Below are 25,221 nucleotides of genomic sequence, written 5' to 3'. Positions count from 1 at the left end.
TAATATAGTCTGAGATCTGGGACTGCAAGACCCCCTTCCTTTGTATTTTTTTTCATTATTTCCCTGGATATCCTTGATCTTTTGTTCTTCCAAATGAACTTTGTTATGTTTTTTTCTAAATCAGTAAAAAAAAAATTTTTGGAAGTTCAATGGGTATGGCACTAAATAGATAGATGAGTTTGGGTAGGATGGTCATTTTTATTATATTGGCTCATCCTACCCATGAGCACTTAATGTTCTTCCAATTGTTCAAGTCTAGTTTTAGTTGTGTGGAAAGTGTTTTGTAGTTGTGTTCATATAGATCCTGTGTTTGTCTCAGGAGATAGATTCCTAGGTATTTTATTTTGTCTAAGGTAACTTTGAATGGGATTTCTTTTTCTGGTTCTTGCTGCTGAGCTGTGTTGGAATTATATAGAAATGCTGATGACTTATGTGGGTTTATTTTGTATCCTGCAACTTTGCTAAAGTTGTTGACTATTTCAATTAGCTTTTTGGTTGAATCTCTAGGATTCTTTAAGTAGACCATCATGTCATCTGCAAAGAGTGATAATTTGGTCTCCTCCTTGCCTATTTTAATGCCTTCAATTTCTTTTTCTTCTCTAATTGCTACTGCTAGTGTTTCTAATACAATGTCAAATAATAGAGGTGATAATGGGCATCCTTGTTTCACTCCTGATCTTAATGGGAATGGATTTAGTTTATCCCCATTGCAAATGATATTAGCTGATGGTTTTAGATATATACTGTTTATTATTTTTAGGAATTACCCTTCTATTCCTATGCTTTCTAGTGTTTTTAATAGGAATGGGTGTTGTATTTTATCAAAGGCTTTTTCTGCATCTATTGAGATAATCATGTGGTTCTTGTTGGTTTGCTTGTTGATGTGGTCAACTGTGTGGATAGTTTTCCTAATATTGAACCAACCTTGCATCCCTGGTATAAATCCTACTTGATCATGGTAGATGACCCTTCTGATCACTTGCTGGAGTCTTTTTTATAATAATCTTTTAACTGGACTCCTTGCCCAATTTCTTTTTTTCTCTCTGTCCCACTCCAAACTATCTTCCACTCAGTTGCTAAGGTGATTTTTATAAAGTAACATGTGACTGTGTTACATACATATATGTGCATTCATTCATGTTTACATACATGCACATTCATGCACATGTACATGTATGTACACACAAAATGAGTTCATATACACTCAGTGAGTTCTAGTGATTTCTTATTACTTTAAGAATGAAATATAAACTCCTTTGGTTGACCTTTAAAGTTCTCCATAGTCCAGATTTTATTATAAACTCATCTCCACTTCCTTCATGATGCAGGTATACTGGTCTATTTGCATGGGAGTCTCCATCTTCTACCTCCATTCCTCTGGCCTTCATGCCTAGAATGCTCTACTTCCTCACCTTTATCTCTTAGTTTCCTTGACTTCCTTTAAGACTCAGCTTTAAAACCACCTATTATAGGTCTTTCACAATCCACCCTGCTTGCCCCCTCTGAGATTATTAAACATAGTAGCATACACTTAGTAATAGTATATATTACAAATGTACAAATATACTATATATAGTAACAGATACATATAAATAGTACTTATTTACTTATTTCCCCCAACAAGATCCGGTTTTTGCCTTTGTTTGTTTCCTCAGTGCTTAACAGTGCTTAGGACATAAGTGCTTCATAAAGACTTATTCACAGACTGACTTACTGGCCACCTATTCTGTAGCAACCTAGAACTCTTATTTGGACATGCAAAACACCTGCTTATTCTTTGAGCTGGAATGCTCATTCTGACCTGCTATAAAATAATGATCCTGTTTCCTCATTACATTACATCCTATTGTAAGGAAAAAGATTCCTTACTCTAGATCTTGAATCCTCACTAATGTGTTTCTATTTACTCAACTAGTCACCCATAATAATAGTACTTGTACATGCTAAACATAACTATTTACTTAGCAATAATAATAATAATAATAAATAAATAAACATATATTAAAGCAAATGAATAAATAATAAATATATCCAAATTACATATAAATCAGGGTCACTCTCCCATAATGAACTCATTTATTATCTGTAGTAGAGAGTAGACACTCATTAGCATGGACCTGTTAAGGGAAAACAAAAGTGAGAAAAAAATGTATGTGTCAAAGTGATAACTCTGTAACTATAAGATTCAGCATCTTCTTTCTGCCTCAGGAACATTCAATAAAAAATACTTTGATGAATATAAGTTTTGATGTTCTACAGATGCTTTCACTTAAGCTGAGTTGATCCACACTGTACTTAATAAAGAGCTCACTGGTGATAATGATTCAACCATACTAGTTAATCCAGAGTTATTTCTCTGGTTCTCTACTTATAAACCATTCAATTGCTTTTCTAGGAAAACTCTTCAACAGCAACTTTTCTAGTGCAAAATTAGCTTATATAGGTCTGAGATCTGTACTTTCATCACACTTCTGTCTCTTATGTCTCAGTCTCTGTCTTGTTTACTCATTCTTCTCTTCTATTTGGGTTTAGCCTCTGGTTTATTGATGCAAATCAGAATTTTAGTAATCAAATTCTCATCTGTCTATAACCAAGTAAATTGCACTTGTCTTATAATCATACAACAATTTCTTTTGTCCATATCTCCTCATTTTTTCTTCAGAGAGTTACACTCAAAATTTAGCAACTACTGTCTCAGAATTTTGAGTCAGAAAGTAACTACTTTGTAGCACTGTGGATAGAGGATCAGGTCTGGTGTTGGGTTCAAATCTGGGCTCAGACACTTCCTAACTGTATGACCCTGGGTAGTCAGTTAATCTCCATTGCCTAGCCCTTGCCTCTTTTCTATTTTAGAATTGATATTAAGAATAAGGTAGACTTCCGGTCAAGATGGCAGCTTAGAGAAAGCTAAAGTTCGGAGCTCCAGAAGCCCTTCCTTACCAATCTCAAACGGAATGCTCCTAGGGCATCGAAATTCAAAACAAACAGCAGAATAGACCCCGGAAACACTCCTCCTGGACCTGGATCAAAAGGCAGGGCCCCCCAAGAGTCAGAGCCTGAGATCACTGGGATCTAAGGAGAAGGCAAAGGGAAGGTCCCAGGAACCATCCCCCCCAACCCAGAGTGCTGAGTCCCAGGCAGCAGCAGGAACATCAGGGCAGGCAGTGGGGCCTCAGGAGCCAGCTGTTCTGAGGGCCGCCCCTGAAAACTACCTGAGCCACTCAAGGGAGCACTCAGACAGCAGGGAGGCAGAGAGAGATGGTGGGGGGGGGGGAGGAGCCTGTAGCTCCCTGACCAGATCCTTCCATCTGAATCTCACTGAAGGTCCTTGCCTAAGGGCATGCTCAGTCTGAGGTTAATCCTATCACCAGCCCTCAGAGCTCCTGGAAGCCGTGGCCCCTCCCCCCCTCAGAGTGCTGGCTGAGGCTCAAAATCAAGGGCCAAGCCACAGAACAGTCAATCTACCTAGGGCTAAAACCTCTGAACACCAGACAGAGATAAGAAAAGCTAATCCTCCCCACTCAGATAGAGATGGCAAACTCCACAGAAGCACAAAAAACCCAAAATTCCAAAAAAAAACCAAGAAGAAGGGGGCGACTTTGGACACATTTTATGGAGCAAAAATACAAAACGCAGAGGAGCTAGAAGAGGAAACACAAGCAAATGCTACAAAACCTTCCAAAGTAAATGGAAACTCTCCACAAACCCATGAAGAATATGAATCTGAAATGTTCAAAAAGATGGAAGCCTTCTGGGAAAAAAATGGGAAATATTGCAAAAGAAATTCACACATCTACAAAACCAGTTTGACCAAACTGAAAAGGAAAACCAGGCTTTAAAGCAAGAACTAATAAAGCAAAGCCAAAAGACCAAGAAATAAGAAGAGAACAAAATATCTCACTGACAAGGTGAGAGATTTGGAAAATTGAGGGAGAAGAGATAATTTAAGAATAATTGGACTTCCAGAAAAGCCAGAAATAAACAGCAAACTCAACATCGTAATACAAGATTTAATCAAAGAAAATTGCACAGAGATTCCAGAACAAGGGGGCAATACAGCCACTGACAGAGCTCACAGAACACCCTCTACACTAAACCCCCAAAAGACAACTCCCAGGAATGTAATTGTCAAATTCCAAAGCTCTCAAACAAAAGAAAAAACCCTACAAGAAGCCAGAAAAAGACAATTTAGATATAAAGGAATGCCAAACTTCCAGGTAATCATGGCTGCAATCTAGACGCCACACGCTTCCTCTCCCCAGCACCAAACGAAATAGACTACATCAAAGGAGCATAAAATCACCTTTGGACGAACAGAAGGACTCCCCAGTACCCCACAGAGGCAAAGGTACGTGGGGCTTGAACATTTCCACACTAAAAAAAGAAAGAAAAGCTTGCACAGAAAAGTGAACTGAGCCGCCCTTCCCCCACCCCACCTCCCCCACTAAACCAGAGTGAGCTACCTGAGCGCACACCGGGACAGCGAGTGAGTGGGGAGCGTCTCTGTCTGGGGGGGCACTCCAGGGTCCTTGGGATCTGGGGACTGCCAGGAAAAAACTTCTCAGGGCGCTTTCATTGGGGAATCCAGCGGAACTGTACTTGGGGCAGGCTGCGCTGAACAACGCGCGCTGATTATCTGGGCGGAGCTGAATACCTGGGCTCAGAGGCTGGGAAGAACTAGTCTGAAGCAACCTAAATTCACAGAAAAAACGCTCTTATAACCCAGACCCCAGACCAAAAAGGAAAGGGGAATAAAACCACCAAAGGGATGGCTCACATGGCCCAAAATCAAGCCTCCAGGAAGAAAGGGAAAAAAGTGACTATTGAAAACTTTTATGGTGGAAGTACCCAAGGAAAAGAGGAGAATGAGGAGGAAATCCAAAAAAATTCAGAACACGCCTCCCAAAATGGAAACTATCAACAAGCTCTGGAAGATCTCAAACTAGAACTTATCCAAAAGATGGAAACCTTCTGGAAAGAAAAATGGGAGAAAGAGATCAGCTGTCTGACAGATAAGACTGCTCAATTGGAAAAAGAACTCGAAGCATCCAATAGAAGGGCAGACAAGGCTGAAAAGCAAAACCAGTCCCTAATGACCAGAATTAAGCACCTCGAAGAAAGTGAGATGATAAAACAGCAAGAATCAATAAAGCAAACCCAAATAATTAATGAATTGGAAGAAAACATAAAATATCTCACTGAGAAGGTCACGGACCTGGAGAACAGAGGAAGACGAGAAAATCTCCGTATCATCGGTCTCCCAGAAAAACCAGAGGTAAACAACAAATTGGATATTATTCTACAGGAGATTATAAAAGAAAATTGCCCTCACGTTCTGGAGCAAGGGGGCAAAATAGAAATAGAAAGGATTCATAGAACACCTTCTATACTAAATCCCCAAAAGACAACGCCTAGGAATGTAATTGCCAAATTCAAGAGCTACCAAGTAAAGGAGAAAATCCTACAAGAAGCCAAGAAGAAGAGCTTCAGATATAAGGGGGCTCCCATAAGGATCACACACAACTTAGCAGCTAATACACTAAGAGAACGCAAAGCATGGAACACGATATTTAGAAAGGCAAAAGAGCTGGGTCTCCAACCAAGAATCAACTACCCAGCAAAACTGACTATATACTTCCAGGGGAAAGTATGGGCATTCAACAAAATAGAAGATTTCCAAGCATTTGCTAAGAAAAGACCAGAGCTCTGTGGAAAGTTCGATATCCAAGCACAGAAAGCAAGAGAAACATGAAAAGGTAAATATGAAAGAAAGGGAAAAGGAGATAAATCTTATCTTTCTCTTTAAGTCAAACTCTCTTCTATAAGGACTACATTTACATCAAATTATATATATTAATATGTGGGGAAAATGTTTTGTGTAACTCTCATAAATTGTATCATCATAAGAGTAGTTAGAAGAAACATGCATAGGGAAAGATTGGGGAATTAAGAAGATTTGGGGAAAGTTGGGGCAAAAAAAGGAAAAGGGAGGGGGGAACCGTGATAATACTAAGATTAACTTCAAGAATTAGGGGGGGAATCAATAGAATAAACTTTCCCATATAAAGATACACATGGGAAGGGGAGGGGAAGAACTCTCATATGAGAAGGAGAGGAAGAGAGTGTGAAGTGGAATTACTTAAACCTTACTCTCAGTGAAATCAAATCTGAGAGGGAAGAACATCTAGATCCAGTGGGATCCTGAATTCTATCTTATCCATTAGGGAGTACAAAAAGGGAGGGAAGGAGAGGGGGGAGGGGAAGGGAACATAAAAAGGGAGGGGCTAGAAAGGGAAGCATCTCAAGGGAGGGGACTAGGGGGACTGACCTAAAGTAAATCACTGGTTCAAAAGGAGAAAGCTAAAGAAGAAAGGTCAGAACTAGGGGAAGATATGAAAATGCCAGCGAATCCACAAATAACAATCATAACTTTGAACGTGAATGGGATGAACTCACCCATAAAACGCAGACAAATAGCAGATTGGATTAGAACCCAAAACCCTACCATATGTTGTCTTCAAGAAACACATATGAGACGGGTTGACACTCACAAGGTTAGAATTAAAGGTTGGAGTAAGACCTTTTGGGCCTCAACCGATAGAAAGAAGGCAGGAGTTGCAATCATGATATCTGACAAAGCCAAAGTACAAATAGACCTGATCAAAAGGGATAGGGAAGGTAAATATATTCTGCTAAAAGGAAGTATAGACAATGAGGAAATATCACTAATCAACATGTATGCACCAAATGGTATAGCATCCAAATTTTTAATAGAGAAACTAGGAGAATTGAAGGAGGAATTAGACAGTAAAACCATATTAGTGGGAGACTTGAACCAACCACTATCAAATTTAGATAAATCAAATAAAAAAATAAATAACAAAGAGGTAAAAGAGGTGAATGAAATCTTAGAAAAATTAGAATTAATAGACATATGGAGAAAAATAAATAGGGACAAAAAAGAATACACCTTCTTTTCAGCACCACATGGCACATTCACAAAAATAGATCATACACTAGGTCATAGAAACATGGCACTTAAATGCAGAAAAGCAGAAATATTAACTGCAGCCTTTTCAGATCACAAGGCAATTAAAATATTGATCGGCAAGGGTACATGGAGACCCAAATCAAAAATTAATTGGAAATTAAATAACATGATACTCCAAAATCGGATAGTTAGAGAAGAAATCATAGAAACAATTAACAATTTCGTTGAAGAAAATGACAACGGCGAAACATCCTTTCAAACCTTATGGGATGCAGCCAAGGCAGTACTTAGAGGAAAATTCATATCCCTGAGTGCATATATTAACAAATTAGGGAGGACAGAGACCAAGGAATTGGAAATGCAAATCAAAAAACTTGAGAATGAACAAATTAAAAACCCCCAGAAGAAAACCATACTAGAGATCCTAAAAATTAAGGGAGAAATTAATAAAATAGAAAGTGACAGAACTATTGAGCTAATAAACAAGACTAGAAGCTGGTACTTTGAAAAAACAGACAAAATAGACAAAGTACTGGTTAATTTAATTAAAAAAAGGAAAGAAGAAAGGCAAATTAATAGCATCAAGGATGAAAAGGGGGATCTCACCTCAAATGAAGAGGAAATTAAGGCAATCATTAAAAACTACTTTGCCCAACTATATGGCAATAAATATACCAACCTAGGTGATATGGATGAATATTTACAAAAATATAAATTGCCTAGACTAACAGAAGAAGAAATAGTTTTCTTAAATAATCCCATATCAGAAAAAGAAATCCAACAGGCCATCACAGAACTTCCTAAGAAAAAATCCCCAGGGCCTGATGGATTCACCAGCGAATTCTATCAAACATTCAGAGAACAGTTAACCCCAATACTATACAAACTATTTGACATAATAAGCAAAGAGGGAGTCCTACCAAACTCCTTTTATGACACAAGCATGGTACTAATTCCAAAGCCAGGCAGGCCAAAAACAGAGAAAGAAAACTATAGACCAATCTCCCTAATGAATATAGATGCAAAAATCTTAAATAGGATACTAGCAAAAAGACTCCAGCAAGTGATCAGAAGGGTCATCCACCATGATCAAGTAGGATTTATACCAGGGATGCAGGGCTGGTTCAACATTAGGAAAACTATCCACATAATTGACCACATCAACAAGCAAACCAACAAGAACCACATGATTATCTCAATAGATGCAGAAAAAGCCTTTGATAAAATACAACACCCATTCCTACTAAAAACACTAGAAAGCATAGGAATAGAAGGGTCATTCCTAAAAATAATAAACAGTATATATCTAAAACCATCAGCTAATATCATCTGCAATGGGAATATACTGGATGCATTCCCAATAAGATCAGGAGTGAAACAAGGATGCCCATTATCAGCTCTACTTTTTGACATTGTACTAGAAACACTAGCAATAGCAATTAGAGAAGAAAAAGAAATTGAAGGCATCAAAATAGGCAAGGAGGAGACCAAGTTATCACTCTTTGTGGATAACATGATGGTCTATGTAAAAAATCCTAGAGATTCAACCAAAAAGCTAATTGAAATAATTAACAACTTTAGCAAAGTTGCAGGATACAAAGTAAACCCATATAAGTCATCAGCATTTCTATATAATTCCAACACAGCTCAGCAGCAAGAACTAGAAAGAGAAATCCCATTCAAAATTAGCCAAGACAAAATAAAATACTTAGGAATCTATCTCCCGAGACAAACACAGGATCTATATGAACACAATTACAAAACACTTTCCACACAACTAAAACTAGACTTGAACAATTGGAAGAACATTAACTGCTCATGGGTAGGACGAGCCAATATAATAAAAATGACCATCCTACCCAAACTCATCTATCTATTTAGTGCCATACCCATGGAACTTCCAAAATTTTTTTTTACTGATTTAGAAAAAAACATAACAAAGTTCATTTGGAAGAACAAGAGATCAAGGATATCCAGGGAATTAATGAAAAAAAATACAAAGGAAGGGGGTCTTGCAGTCCCAGATCTCAGACTATATTATAAAGCAGCGGTCATCAAAACAATTTGGTACTGGCTAAGAGACAGAAAGGAGGATCAGTGGAATAGACTGGGGGCAAGCAACCTCAGCAAGACAGTATATGACAAACCCAAAGATCCCAGCTTTTGGGACAAAAATCCACTATTTCATAAAAACTGTTGGGAAAATTGGAGGACAGTATGGGAAAGATTAGGCTTAGATCAACACCTCACACCCTACACCAAGATAAATTCAAAATGGATGAATGACTTGAACATAAAGAAGGAAACTATAAGAAAATTAGGCGAACACAGAATAGTATACATGTCAGACCTTTGGGAAGGGAAATACTTCAAAACCAAGCAAGAATTAGAAAGAATTACAAAATGCAAAATAAATAATCTGGATTACATCAAATTAAAAAGTTTTTGTACAAACAAAACCAATGTAACCAAAATCAGAAGGGTAGCAACAAATTGGGAAACAATCTTCATAAAAACCTCTGACAAAGGTTTAATTACTAAAATTTATAAAGAACTAAATCAATTGTACAAAAAATCAAGCCATTCTCCAATTGACAAATGGGCAAGGGACATGAACAGGCAATTCTCAGCCAAAGAAATCAAAACTATTAATAAGCACATGAAAAAGTGCTCTACATCTCTTATAATCAGAGAGATGCAAATCAAGACAACTCTGAGGTATCATCTCACACCTAGCAGATTGGCTAACATGACAGCTATGCAAAGTGATGAATGCTGGAGGGGATGTGGCAAAGTGGGGACATTGATTCATTGCTGGTGGAGTTGTGAATTGATCCAACCATTCTGGAGGGCAATTTGGAACTATGTCCAAAGGGCGATAAAAGACTGTCTGCCCTTTGATCCAGCCATAGCATTGCTGGGCTTGTACCCCAAAGAGATAATGGACAAAAAGACTTGTACAAAAATATTCATAGCTGCGCTCTTTGTGGTGGCCAAAAATTGGAAAATGAGGGGATGCCCATCAATTGGGGAATGGCTGAACAAATTGTGGTATATGTTGGTGATGGAATACTATTGTGCTCAAAGGAATAATAAAGTGGAGGAATTCCATGGAGACTGGAACAACCTCCAGGAAGTGATGCAGAGCGAAAGGAGCAGAACCAGGAAAACATTATACACAGAGACTGATACATTGTGGTACAATCGAAGTGATGGACTTCGCCATTAGTATCAATGCAATTTCCCTGAACAATCTGCAGGGATCTAAAAAAAAAATACTACCCACAAGCAGAGGATAAACTGTGGGAGTAAAAACACCGCTGAAAAGCAACTGCTTGACCACAGGGTTGGAGGAGATAAGACTGAGGAGAGACTCTAAATGAACACTATAATGCAAACTCCAACAACAGGGAAATGGGTTCGAGTCAAGAACACATGTGATAACCAGTGGAATCATGCGTCGGCTATGGGAGAGGGAAAGGGGGGGGGGGAGGGAGGAAAAGAAAACGATCTTTGTTTCCAGTGAATAATGTATGAAAACAACCAAATAAAATAATATTTAAAAAAAAAATAAAGGAATGCCAACAGGGTCACACAAGACCTTGCAAGTTCCACTCTGAATGATCGTACGGCATGGAACATGATCTTCAGAAAGGCAAGAGAGCTGGGTCTTCAACCAAGAATCAACTATCCAGCAAAACTGACTATATACTTCCAAGGGAAAGTATGGGCATTCAATAAAATAGAAGATTTCCAAGTTTTTGCAAAGAAAAGACCAGAGCTCTGTGGAAAGTTCAATATAGAAAATCAAAGAGGATGGAATACCTGAAAAGGTAAATATGAAGGAAAGGGAAAAGGAGAAAAATGTTATCTTCTTCTTTCACTCAAACTCTCTTCTATAAGGACTACATTTATATCAATCTATGTATACTAACATGTGGGGAAAATGTAATGTGTAAATAGGGGGAAAAAGAAAGGCCAAATAGAATAATCTTTCTCACACAAAGATTTACATGGGAAGGGGAGGGGAAGGAAACTCCTATAAGAAGGAGAGGAAGAGAATTTTCACTTAAACCTTAATCTCAGGGAAATCAACTCTGAGAGGGAAAAACACCCAGATCCATTGGGATCTTGAACTCTATCTTACCCAACAAGGGAAGGGAGAAGGGAAAACCAAGGGGGATCAGGGGGAGGGAAAACAAAAGGGGAGGGAAAGAGATGGGGGAGGGGAAGGGAACAAAAAGGGAGGGACTAAAAAAGGAAACATATCAAGGGAGGGGACAAGGGGGACTGATTTAAAGTAAATCACTGGACTAAAAGGTAGAGCTGAAGAACAAAAGGTTAGAATTAGGGAAGGATATCATAATGCCAGGGAATCCACAAATGATAGTCATAACTTTGAACATGAATGGGATGAACTCATCCATAAAACGTAGACAAATAGCAGAATGGATTAGAATCCAGAACCCTACCATATGTTGTCTTCAAGAAACACATATGAGGCGGGTTGATACCCACAAGGTCAGAATTAAAGGATGGAGTAAGACCTTCTGGGCCTCAACTGACAGAAAGAAGGCAGGAGTAGTAATCATGATATCTGATAAAGCCAAAGCAAAAATAGACCTCATCAAAAGGGATAGGGAAGGTAATTATATTTTGTTAAAAGGGACTTTAGATAATGAGGAAATATCACTAATCAACATGTATGCACCAAATAATATAGTACCGAAATTTCTAATGGAGAAACTAGGAGAATTGAAGGAAGAAATAGACAGTAAAACCATATTAGTGGGAGACTTAAACCACCAATATCAAATTTAGATAAATCAAATAAAAAATACATAAGAAAGAGGTAAAAGAAGTGAATGAAATCTTAGAAAAATTAGAATTAATAGATATATGGAGAAAAATAAATAGGGATAAAAAGGAATAACCTTCTTCTCAACATCACATGGCACATTCACAAAGATTGACCATACATTAGGTCACAGAAATATGGCACACAAATGCAGAAAAGCAGAAATAATAAATGCAGGCTTTTTAGATCACAAGGCAATAAAAATAATGTTCAGTAATGGTACATGGAAAACCAAATAAAAAACTAATTGGAAATTAAAGAATATGATACTCCAAAATCATTTAGTTAGAGAAGAAATCATAGAAACAATTAACAATTTCATCGAGTAAAATGACAATGGCAAGACATCTTTTCAAACCTCTTGGGATGCAGCCAAAGCAGTAATCAGAGGTAAATTCATATCCCTGAGTGCATATATCAACAAACTAGGGAGAGCAGAGATCAATCAATTGGAAATACAAATAAAAAAACTCAAAAACAATCAAATTAAAAACCCCCAGCAGAAAACCAAACTAGAAATCCTAAAAATTAAGGGAGAAATTAATAAAATTGAAAGTGATAGAACTATTGATTTAATAAATAAGACAAGAAGTTGGTACTTTGAAAAAACAAACAAAATAGACAAAGTACTGGTCAATCTAATTTAAAAAAGGAAGGAAGAAAAGCAAATTAACAGCATCAAAGATGAAAAGGGGGACATCACCTCCAGCGAAGAGGAAATTAAGGCAATCATTAAAAATGACTTTGCCCAATTATATGGCAATAAATACACCAATTTAGGTGATATGGATGAATATATACAAAAATACAAACTGCATAGACTAACAGAAGAAGAAATAGAATTCTTAAATAATCCCACATCAGAAAATGAAATCCAACAAGCCATCAAAGAACTTCCTAAGAAAAAATCCCGAGGGCCTGATGGATTCACCTGTGAATTCTATCAAACATTCAGAGAACAGTTAATCCCAATACTATACAAACTATTTGACATAATAAACAAAGAGGGAGCTCTACCAAACTCCTTTTATGACACAAACATGGTACTGATTCCAAAACCAGGCAGGTCAAAAACAGAAAAAGAAAACTATAGACCAATCTCCCTAATGAATATAGATGCAAAAATCTTAAATAGGATACTAGCAAAAAGACTCCAGCAAGTGATTAGAAGGGTCATCCACCATGATCAAGTAGGATTTATACCAGGGATGCAGGGCTGATTCAATATTAAGAAAACCATCCACATAATTGACCACATCAACAAGCAAACCAACAAGAACCACATGATTATCTCAATAGACGCAGAAAAAGCCTTTGATAAAATACAACACCCATTCCTATTAAAAACACTAGAAATCATAGGAATAGAAGGGTCGTTCCTAAAAATAATAAACAGTATATATCTAAAACCATCAGCTAATATCATCTGCAATGGGAATATACTGGATGCATTCCCAATAAGATCAGGAGTGAAACAAGGATGCCCATTATCAGCTCTACTTTTTGACATTGTACTAGAAACACTAGCAATAGCAATTAGAGAAGAAAAAGAAATTGAAGGCATCAAAATAGGCAAGGAAGCGACCAAGTTATCACTCTTTGTGGATAACATGATGGTCTATGTAAAAAATCCTAGAGATTCAACCAAAAAGCTAATTGAAATAATTAACAACTTTAGCAAAGTTGCAGGATACAAAGTAAACCCACATAAGTCATCAGCTTTTCTATATATCTCCAACACAGCTCAGCAGCAAAAACTAGAAAGAGAAATCCCATTCAAAATCACCTTAGACAAAATAAAATACCTAGGAATCTATCTCCTGAGACAAACACAGGAACTATATGAACACAACTACAAAACACTTTCCACACAACTAAAACTAGACTTGAGCAATTAGAAAAACATTAACTGCTCATGGATAGGATGAGCCAATATAATAAAAATGACCGTCCTACCCAAACTTATTTATCTATTTAGTGCCATACCCATTGAACTCCCAAAATATTTCTTTACTGATTTAGAAAAAAACATAACAAAATTCATCTGGAATAACAAAAGATCAAGGATATCAAGGGAAATAATGAAAAAAAAACACATATGATGGGGTCCTTGCAGTCCCAGACCTTAAACTATATTACAAAGCAGCAGTCATCAAAACAATTTGGTACTGGCTAAGAGACAGAAAGGAAGATCAGTGGAATAGACTGGGGGAAAGCGACCTCAGCAAGACAATATACGATAAACCCAAAGATCCCAGCTTTTGGGACAAAAATCCACTATTTGATAAAAACTGCTGGGAAAACTGGAAGACAGTGTGGGAGAGATTAGGTTTGGATCAACACCTCACAGCCTACACCAAGATAAATTCAAAATGGGTGAATGACTTAAACATGAAGGAAACCATAAATAAATTGGGTAAACACAGAATAGTATACATATCAGACCTTTGAGAGGGCAAAGACTTTAAAACCAAGCAAGACATATAAAGAATCACAAAATGTAAAATAAATAATTTTGACTACATCAAATTAAAAAGCTTTTGTACAAACAAAACCAATGTAACTAAAATCAGAAGGAAAACAACAAATTGGGAAAAAATCTTCATAGAAACCTCTGACAAAGGTTTAATTACTCAAATTTATAAAGAGCTAAATAAATTGTACAAAAAATCAAGCCATTCTCCAATTGATAAATGGGTAAGGGACATGGATAGGCAGTTCTCAGATAAAGAAATCATAACTATTAATAAGCACATGAAGAAGTGTTCTAAATCTCTTATAATCAGAGAGATGCAAATCAAAACAACTCTGAGGTATCACCTCACACCAAGCAGGCTGGCTAGCATAATAGCAAAGGAAAGTAATGAATGCTGGAGGGGATGTAGCGAAGTAAGGACATTAATTCATTGCTGGTGGAGTTGTGAACTGATCCCACAATTCTGGAGGGCAATTTGGAACTATGCCCAAAGGGCGACAAAAGAATATCTACCCTTTGATCCAGCCATAGCACTGCTGGGTCTGTACCCCAAAGAGATAATGGACAAAAAGACTTGTACAAAATTATTTATAGCTGCACTCTTTGTGGTGGCCAAAAACTGGAAAACAAGGGGATGCCCATCAATTGGGGAATGGCTGAACAATTTGTGGTATATGTTGGTGATGGAATACTATTGTGCTAAAAGGAATAATAAAGTGGAGGAGACTGGAACAACCTCTAGGAAGTGATGCAGAGCAAGAGGAGCAGAACCAGGAGAACATTGTACACAGAAACTAATACACTGTGGTATAATCGAACGTAATGGACTTCTCCATTAGTGGCGGTGTAATGTCCCTGAACAATCTGCAGGGATCCAGCAGAAAAAACACCATTCATAAGCAGAAGATAAACTGTGGGAGTAGAAACACCAAGGAAAAGCAACTGCCTGACTACAGCGTTTGAGGGGACATGACAGAGGAGAGACTCTAAAGGAAACCCTAATGCAAATATTAACAACATAGCAATGGGTTCAAATCAAGAACACATGTGATACCCAGTGGAATCACGCATCGGCTACGGGGGGTGGGGGGGGGAAGAAAAAAAAATGATCTTTGTCTTTAATGAATAACACTTGGAAATGATCAAATAAAATATTATAAAATTAAAAAAAAGAATAAGGTAAAAGATTTTTTTTAAGTTACTACTTTTTTGAACAACTTTTTTCTCTTGTATCTTGCAGAGAGACAACTCAGTAACAACCTTTAAAAAGACAATAAATACATCACATTATGTGATCTATCAGTATGTCTTAACGGCTATTATGACATTATATCTTTTTTTTTTTAATATATTTTATTTGATCATTTCCAAGCATTATTCGTTAAAGACATAGATCATTTTCTTTTCCTCCCCCCCCCCACCCCCCATAGCCGACGCGTAAGTCCACTGGGCATTAGATGTTTTCTTGATTTGAACCCATTGCTTTGTTGATAGTATTTGCATTAGAGTGTTCATTTAAAGTCTATCCTCTGTCATGTCCCCTCAACCTCTGTATTCAGGCAGTTGCTTTTTCTCGGTGTTTCCACTCCCATAGTTTATCCTTTGCTTATGAATGGTGTTTTTTTTCTCCTGGATCCCTGAAAGTTGTTCAGGGACATTACACCACCCCTAATGGAGAAGTCCATTACGTTCGATTATACCACAGTGTATTAGTCTCTGTGTACAATGTTCTCCTGGTTCTGCTCCTCTCGCTCTGCATCACTTCCTGGAGGTTGTTCCAGTCTCCATGGAACTTCTCCACTTTATTATTCCTTTGAGCACAATAGTATTCCATCACCAACATATACCACAGTTTGTTCAGCCATTCCCCAATTGATGGGCATCCCCTCGTTTTCCAGTTTTGGGCCACCACAAAGAGCGCAGCTATGAATATTTTTGTACAAGTCTTTGTGTCCATTATCTCTTTGGGGTACAGACCCAGCAGTGCTATGGCTGGGTCAAAGGGTAGATATTCTTTTGTCGCCCTTTGGGCATAGTTCCAAATTGCCCTCCAGAATGGTTGGATCAGTTCACAACTCCACCAGCAATGAATTAATGTCCCTACTTTGCCACATCCCCTCCAGCATTCATTACTTTCCTTTGCTGTTATGTTAGCCAATCTGCTAGGTGTGAGGTGATACCTCAGAGTTGTTTTGATTTGCATCTCTCTGATTATAAGAGATGTAGAACACTTCTTCATGTGCTTGTTAATAGTTTTGATTTCTTTATCTGAGAACTGCCTATCCATTTCCCTTGCCCATTTATCAATTGGAGAATGGCTTGATTTTTTGTACAATTGATTTAGCTCATTATAAATATGAGTAATTAAACCTTTGTCAGAGGTTTCTATGAAGATTTTTTCCCAATTTGTTGTTTCCCTTCTGATTTTAGTTATATTGGTTTTGTTTGTACAAAAGCTTTTTAGTTTGATGTAGTCAAAATTATTTATTTTACATTTTGTGATTCTTTCTATATCTTGCTTGGTTTTAAAGCCTTTCCCCTCCCAAAGGTCTGACATGTATACTATTCTGTGTTTACCCAATTTACTTATGGTTTCCTTCTTTATGTTTAAGTCACTCACCCATTTTGAATTTATCTTGGTGTAGGGTGTGAGGTGTTGATCTATTCCTAGTCTCTCCCACACTGTCTTCCAATTTTCCCAGCAGTTTTTATCGAATAGTGGATTTTTGTCCCAAAAGCTGGGATCTTTGGGTTTATCGTATACTGTCTTGCTGAGGTCGTTTTCCCCCAGTCTATTCCACTGATCTTCCTTTCTGTTTCTTAGCCAGTACCAAATTGTTTTGATGACTGCTGCTTTGTAATATAGTTTGAGGTCTGGGACTGCAAGGCCCCCATCATATGTGTTTTTTTTCATTATTTTCCTGGATATCCTTGATCTTTTGTTCTTCCAAATGAACTTTGTTATGGTTTTTTCTAAATCAGTGAAGAAGTATTTTGGTAGTTCAATGGGTATGGCACTAAATAGATAAATAAGTTTGGGTAGGATGGTCATTTTTATTATATTGGCTCGTCCTATCCATGAGCAGTTAATGTTTTTCCAATTGTTCAAGTCTAGTTTTAGTTGTGTGGCGAGTGTTTTGTAGTTGTGTTCATATAGTTCCTGTGTTTGTCTTGGGAGATAGATTCCTAGGTATTTTATTTTGTCTAAGGTGATTTTGAATGGGATTTCTCTTTCTAGTTCTTGCTGCTGAGCTGTGTTGGAGATATATAGAAAAGCTGATGATTTATGTGGGTTTATTTTGTATCCTGCAACTTTGCTAAAGTTGTTGATTATTTCAATTAGCTTTTTGGTTGAATCTCTAGGATTCTTTAAGTAGACCATCATGTCATCCGCAAAGAGTGATAACTTGGTCTCCTCCTTGCCTATTCTGATACCTTCAATTTCTTTATCTTCTCTAATTGCTACTGCTAGTGTTTCTAGTACAATGTCAAATAGTAGAGGTGATAATGGGCATCCTTGTTTCACTCCTGATCTTATTGGGAATGCATCTAGTTTATCCCCATTGCAGATGATATTAGCTGTTGGTTTTAGATATATACTGTTTATTATTTTTAGGAATGACCCTTCTATTCCTATGCTTTCTAGTGTTTTTAATAGGAATGGGTGTTGTATTTTATCAAAGGCTTTTTCTGCATCTATTGAGATAATCATGTGGTTCTTGCTAGTTTGCTTGTTGATGTGGTCAATTATGTGGATGGTTTTCCTAATGTTGAACCAGCCCTGCATCCCTGGTATGAATCCTACTTGATCATGGTGAATGATCCTTCTGATCACTTGCTGGAGTCTTTTTGCTAGTATCCTATTTAAAATTTTTGCATCTATATTCATTAGGGAGATTGGTCTATAGTTTTCTTTCTCTGTTTTTGACCTGCCTGGTTTTGGAATCAGTACCATGTTTGTGTCGTAAAAGGAGTTTGGTAGAACTCCCTCTTTGCTTATTATGTCAAATAGTTTGTATAGTATTGGGGTTAACTGTTCTCTGAATGTTTGATAGAATTCACAGGTGAATCCATCAGGCCCTGGGGATTTTTTCTTAGGAAGTTCTTTGATGGCTTGATGGATTTCAATTTCTGATATGGGATTATTTAAGAATTCTATTTCCTCTTCTGTTAGTCTAGGCAGTTTGTATTTTTGTATATATTCATCCATTTCTCCTAAATTGGTGTATTTATTGCCATATAATTGGGCAAAGTAATTTCTAATGATTGCCTTAATTTCCTCCTCATTGGAGGTGCTGTCCCCCTTTTCATCTTTAATGCTGTGAATTTGCTTTTCTTCCTTCCTTTTTTTAATTAGATTGACCAGTACTTTGTCTATTTTGTTTGTTTTTTCAAAGTACCAGCTTCTTGTCTTATTTATTAAATCAATAGTTTTATCACTTTCGATTTTATTAATTTCTCCCTTAATTTTGAGGATTTCTAATTTGGTTTTCTGCTGGGGGTTTTTAATTTGATCGCTTTCGAGTTTTTTCAATTGCATTTCCAATTGATTGATCTCTGCTCTCCCTTGTTTGTTAATATGAGCTTTCAGGGATATGAATTTGCCTCTGATTACCGCTTTGGCTGCATCCCAAAAGGTTTGAAAGGATGTTTCGCCATTGTCATTTTCCTTGATGAAATTATTAATTGTTTCTATGATTTCTTCTTTAGCTAAACGGTTTTGGAGTATCATATTGTTTAATTTCCAATTGGTTTTAGATTTGGTTTTCCATGTACCATTACTAATTATTATTTTTATTGCCTTGTGATCTGAGAAGGCTGCATTCATTATTTCTGCTTTTTTGCATTTGTGTGCTATGTTTCTGTGACCTAATGTATGGTCAATTTTTGTGAATGTGCCATGTGGTGCTGAGAAGAAGGTGTATTCCTTTTTATCCCTATTTATTTTTCTCCATATGTCTATTAATTCTAATTTTTCTAAGATTTCATTCACTTCTTTTACCTCTTTCTTATTTATTTTTTGATTCGATTTATCTAAATTTGATAATGGTTGGTTTAAGTCTCCCACTAGTATGGTTTTATTGTCTATTTCTTCCTTCAATTCTCCTAGTTTCTCCATTAGAAATTTGGGTGCTATATTATTTGGTGCATACATGTTGATTAATGATATTTCCTCATTGTCTAGAGTCCCTTTTAACAAAATATAATTACCTTCCCTATCCCTTTTGATCAGGTCTATTTTTGCATTGGCTTTATCAGATATCATGATTACCACTCCTGCCTTCTTTCTATCAGTTGAGGCCCAGAAGGTCTTACTCCATCCTTTAATTCTGACCTTGTGGGTGTCAACCCGCCTCATGTGTGTTTCTTGAAGACAACATATGGTAGGGTTTTGGATTCTAATCCATTCTGCTATTCGTCTACGTTTTATGGGTGAGTTCATCCCATTCACGTTCAAAGTTATGATTGTCATTTGTGGACTCCCTGGCATTTTGATTGCCTTCCCTAATTCTAACCTTTTCTTCTTCGGCTCTACCTTTTAGTCCAGTGATTTACTTTGAATCAGTCCCCCTTGTCCCCTCCCTTGATGTTTCCCTTTTTAGTCCCTCCCTTTTTGTTCCCTCCCCCTCCCCCCTCTCTTTCCCTCCCTTTTTGTTCTCCCTCTCCCCCTCCCCCCCTTGGTTTTCCCTTCTCCTTACCCTTGTTGGGTAAGATAGAATTCAAGATCCCAATGGATCTGGATGTTTTTCCCTCTCAGAGTTGATTTCCCTGAGATTGAGGTTTAAGTAAACCCCCCCCCTCTCTTCCTCTCCTTCTTATAGGAGTTTTCTTCCCCTCCCCTTCCCCTGTGAATCTTTGTGTGAGAACCATTATTCTATTTGGTCTTTCTTTACCCCCTATTTATACATTACATTTTCCCCACATATTAGTATACATAGGTTGATATAAATGTAGTCCTTATAGAAGAGAGTTTGAGTAAAAGAAGATAACATTTTTCCCCTTTCCTTAATATTTACCTTTTCAGGTATTCCTTGCTCTTTGATTTTCGGTATCAAACTTTCCACAGAGCTCTGGTCTTTTCTTTGCAAAAAGTTGGAAGTCTTCTATTTTGTTGAATGCCCATACTTTCCCTTGGAAGTATATAGTCAGTTTTGCTGGGTAGCTGATTCTTGGTTGGAGACCCAGCTCTCTTGCCTTTCTGAAGATCATGTTCCATGCCTTACGATCATTCAGCGTAGAACTTGCAAGGTCTTGTGTGACCCTGATTGGCATTCCTTTATATCTAAATTGTCTTTTTCTGGCTTCCTGTAGGATTTTTTCTTTTGTTTGATAGCTTTGGAATTTGGCAATTACATTCCTGGGAGTTGTCTTTTGGGGGTTTAGTGTAGAAGGTGTTCTGTGAGCTCTGTCAGTGGCTGTATTGCCCCCTTGTTCTAGAATCTCTGGGCAATTTTCTTTGATTATATCTTGTATCACCATGTCCAGTTTGGTGTTTATTTCTGGCTTTTCTGGGAGTCCAATTATTCTTAAATTTTCTCTTCTCCCCCTGTTTTCCAGATCTATCACCTTGTCGGTGAGATATTTTATGTTCTCTTCTAATTTCTTGGTGTTTTGGCTTTGCTTTATTAGTTCTTGCTTTAAAGCCTGGTTTTCTTTTACAGTTTGGTCAAACTGGTTTTGTAGATGCGTGAATTTCTTTTGCATCATTTCCCACTTTTCCTCCCAGAGGGCTTCCATCTTTTTGGTCCTTTCTGATTCAAATTCTTCATGGGTTTGTGGAGAGTTTCTATTTCCTTTGGAAGATTTTGGAGAATTTTCTTGTATATCTTCTTCTGTCTGCTCTGTATTTTGTATTTTGGCTCCATAGAATGTGTCCAAAGTCGCCCCTTTCTTCTTATTTTTCTTGGTATTTTGGGGCTTCTGTGCTTCTGTGGAGTTTGTCATCTCTGAACGTGGAGGATTGGCTTTTCTTGTCTTTGTCTGGTGATCAGAGGCTTTAGTCCTGGGCAGATGTTGGTTCTATGAGCGTTCCCTGGGTTAAACTGAATATGCCTCACTGGAACTGGAATGGAAGGGTCGGACCACGAGGCCACACTCTCCCCCTGGCTCGATTTCCGGAAGTTGCCTTCAGAATCCCTGGCCGTGAGGCTGTTTCGTCGGCCTGCGGGGGGATGGGCTGCCGCTTCCCCAAGCTCCGAGAGCACAGACTTTCACTGAGACTTGGATAGCAGGATCCAGCCCGTGAGGCTGTCTTGCCCGCCCTGAGGGTTGCTGTTGTTTTGACCAGCTCTCTGCAGCGGAAGCCCCAGGCAGTAACTTTCACCCGGACCCGGCTCTCTGCAGCGGAAGCCCCAGGCAGTAACTTTCACCCGGACTGGGACTTGGGTAGAAGACCCTGAGGGTTGTTGTTCCTCAGACCCTGCTCTCTGAGCCCGGCGCGGCTGCCGCTTCCGGGAGCCTTGGACTCTGCGCTCCTACCCCTGAGGTCCGAGGGATCTCGGGTTCTGGCTTTTAAGGGGAGCCGTACCTTTTGAACCGGGTCCAGGTCCAGGAGGAGGGTTCCCAGGGTCTGTGCTGTTGATCGTTTTGAATTTCGGCGCCTTAGGAGCTTCTAGTTTGAGATCGGTCGGGAAGGGTTTTCCGGAGATCTGATCTTCAGCTTTCTCTAAGCCGCCATCTTAACCGGAAGTCCTCATGACATTATATCTTTAAATAGCATACTTACCTTTCCCATTCTTTTTTCTCTTGTGATACAGATCTAGTAGTTGTATTGTTGGATCAAAAGGTACGCATTCTTTTATATACCTTTGGGCATAATTCCAAATTGCCCTCCAGAATGGTTGAATCAATTCACAACTCCACCAACAATGCATTAGTGTTTCAGTTTAGTCACATTCCCTCCAACATTTATTATTTAGGGAACATTCATATTGATGAGAATTAAATATTCTCCTCTAAACCTATGTCAACCCCCTGGGTGGAGTTATTGCAGAAAGTCATGGGCAAAAAAAAGAATATTTTACTATGAGTATAGTGGTTATCAAAGGTATTACATATAAACCAGATTTAGAAAGCAGTTGTTTGTCTTTACTCATACATACTTACCTAATCTTGAACTATCAATAAAGATGATAATTTTGTGCAAGTGACTTGCCCCTTATGGATCTCATTTTATTCACATGGTTAAATGTAGAGTATAGGACTAGATCATTTCTAGGTCACCTTATAAATCTATCATTCTGTAGGATGATTACTTTTGAAGTAAAATGAAATTCATCAGTCACCTGTTGCTTCAGTCATAGCAAGGACATATATCATATTGGCATTTCTAGGAAGACCAAGAGGATACAAAGGTGCATAACTACTTTATAATTGATGTTGGCTCCCTATCTGTTCAAAAAAGTCTTGAAAGGCATCCTAAAATCTGGGTTAACTGTTGGGTGAGAAGTGGCTTGGTGTACTAGAAATATGAATGAATTTCTAAAGTGATTTAGGTGCAAGTCTTGAATATGATTCTTTCCATCTGTGTAACTGAGCAAGTCATTTAATTCCTCTGATCCTCAGTCATCAGCCCAGAGATATAAAATTTAGAATTTTTATGCCCAAGCTTCAGGCAAGTATGACCTTAGGTAGGTGAGTACTAGATCATTGACTCATAGGAGGGAGACAGAAATTCTTGAGTAGAGAGACTCATAATTTAACTAGCTATTCTTAGGAACTGGATACTTACTAAAGCTTTGTTGTTCCTACTTAAAAAAAAAAGACCTCAAATCCTTTCAGCACCCTCTATTTTTATATCCCAGGGCAAAAAACTTGTCACATCATTCTCTGTTATGGTTCTGTATAAACATGATAGTCATAGATTTGAGGAGCTCAAGAATGTCTGTATAAATTCAAGAAAGAGAACTATGTTCCATATAAATCAGTACATGTAACTTTGGATTTAGAGTCTTGATGAGCATGGCAGATGTGAACAAACTGGTTCATAATTCAGTATCTGTGAGATCTTGAGCTAGCTTTGACCAAGTGACTGAGGTTCTGCTAGGGCCTATGTTTCTCTTAGTGATAAAATAATAAGAGTTACCAAGAGAATTAGACTTTATCATGGAATTTTTCCTGTAGCCAAAGAGTTTGCCTTTGGAAAGTGCTTTAATGGCTCAGAAGGAGTTTTCTGGGCAAAAGCGGAGAAGAATAGTAGAATAGCTCTCTCCAGTAACATGCAACAGGGAGGAGTTGAAGACAGATATTATCCTATGGGAATTCCAAAAAGTCAGCAGTCACCATGATAGATAGAGAAAGTAAATAACTTTTAAAATCTAGGAACAAAAGGCAGCAATGAAGATAAATCTAACGTTATAATTTGTATTTTTAAGCAACTCTGAATCTAAGGAATGCTAATGTCACCACCATACTGATTTTATAGACCTGGAGCTAGAAGCAGTTTTAGAAATCATCTAATCTATTCTCTTCAGAGTTCCACTGTTCTCTACCTTAGTTGAACCCCATATGAAATACTGTGATCAGCTCATGGCACCATTTTTTTTATAAACTAGAATACATGGGGAAAGGTCTGTTAGTAATGTCATGAGAATAATGATTGAAAACACTAAGTGTCAAAGCCTGAAGAAGACAAAACTGAAGGATACTTAAGTGGTGTCTTCAGTTATTGGAAAAACTGAAAATTGAAAAAGAATTAAATTTATTCTTTTAAGATCTCATAAGACAGAATTAAGATCAAGGGAGAAAGTTACAGGGAAGTTATTTCAACTAAATAGAAACTGTTCCAAAAATCTTAATGCATTCTTGAAAGTTATTAAACAACAAAAACTTCCCTAAGACTTTAGGTATGCCCTGTGAAAGAAAGGAAGAAAGAAACAAAAGACAGAGCTTCTTGACCACTGGAACTATTCAGCAGGATAAAGGCTGCCTTGTAAGTTAATGAATTCCCCACCAATGGAAGGGGCCAAGCAAAGGATGTAAGACTAACCATCAGGGTTTGTTAGACCAAAGATTTCTGCTCAAATATGGTTAACCCTCTGGGGCTCTTTCAGGCTCTAAGATACTATGGTTAAATTGCAATATTTCAAATGTATTAGCAGATGAAGCTCTTTCTTGAAACTGGGATAAGGAGAAATATGTTTATGTATATAGTCTCTCTTTAAGATGTTTAAATTTTAATCACCTTTCCTGTCTCTGGTGGCAAGAAACAGAAAAGCAGAAAAAAGTAATTCAAATGAGTCCTGTAAGGTACAGGAAAATGGCTGTGTTGTTTATCTTATTGATAAATAACACAGAAAGGGAGGAAAACTCCTGAATCCATGGTCAGGGAACCTAAGTTCAAATCTCACCTTTAATACATTACTTATGTAACCTTGAGTAAGTCATGTGTATCCTCTCTGGGCCTCTATTTCTTAATCTATAAAATTAGTAGGTTGCACTAGATGATTTTTAGGATCTACATCTACAACCTTACAAAATTTAAGAGCTCTGAAGGGAGAAGGGCATATGGTAAGATGACTATTAATATATTCAAGATTTTTTTTAAGCAGAAGATGCCATCACAGATAAATTAAGAGGTGATTGAAATAGACGGGGGTAGATGGACTAAAGCCCTGGGGATGCACTGAATCAAAAGTGAATGTAAAAGAATCAACAGAAGAGAATATATTAAGCAAGGATCATCAGAGTTTGATTATATAGTTTACCTGTGAAAGATGAAGAGGAAAAAAATACATGACTTCTGAGATCATATAATACCATTAAGGAAACTGAGACTGAGATGTATGTTATACTATTAATACTTCATAAGCTACTATATAATACTGCTACATTATTTATGAAGTGCACTAAAATAGATAATTAAACAGATGGGATGAAGATTACATACTATTTTAT

Source organism: Monodelphis domestica, chromosome 1 (genome assembly GCF_027887165.1).
Source record: "Monodelphis domestica isolate mMonDom1 chromosome 1, mMonDom1.pri, whole genome shotgun sequence".
NCBI lineage: Eukaryota > Metazoa > Chordata > Mammalia > Didelphimorphia > Didelphidae > Monodelphis > Monodelphis domestica.
The sequence above is the reverse complement of the archived record's forward strand: the minus strand, read 5'-3'. Positions refer to the sequence as shown.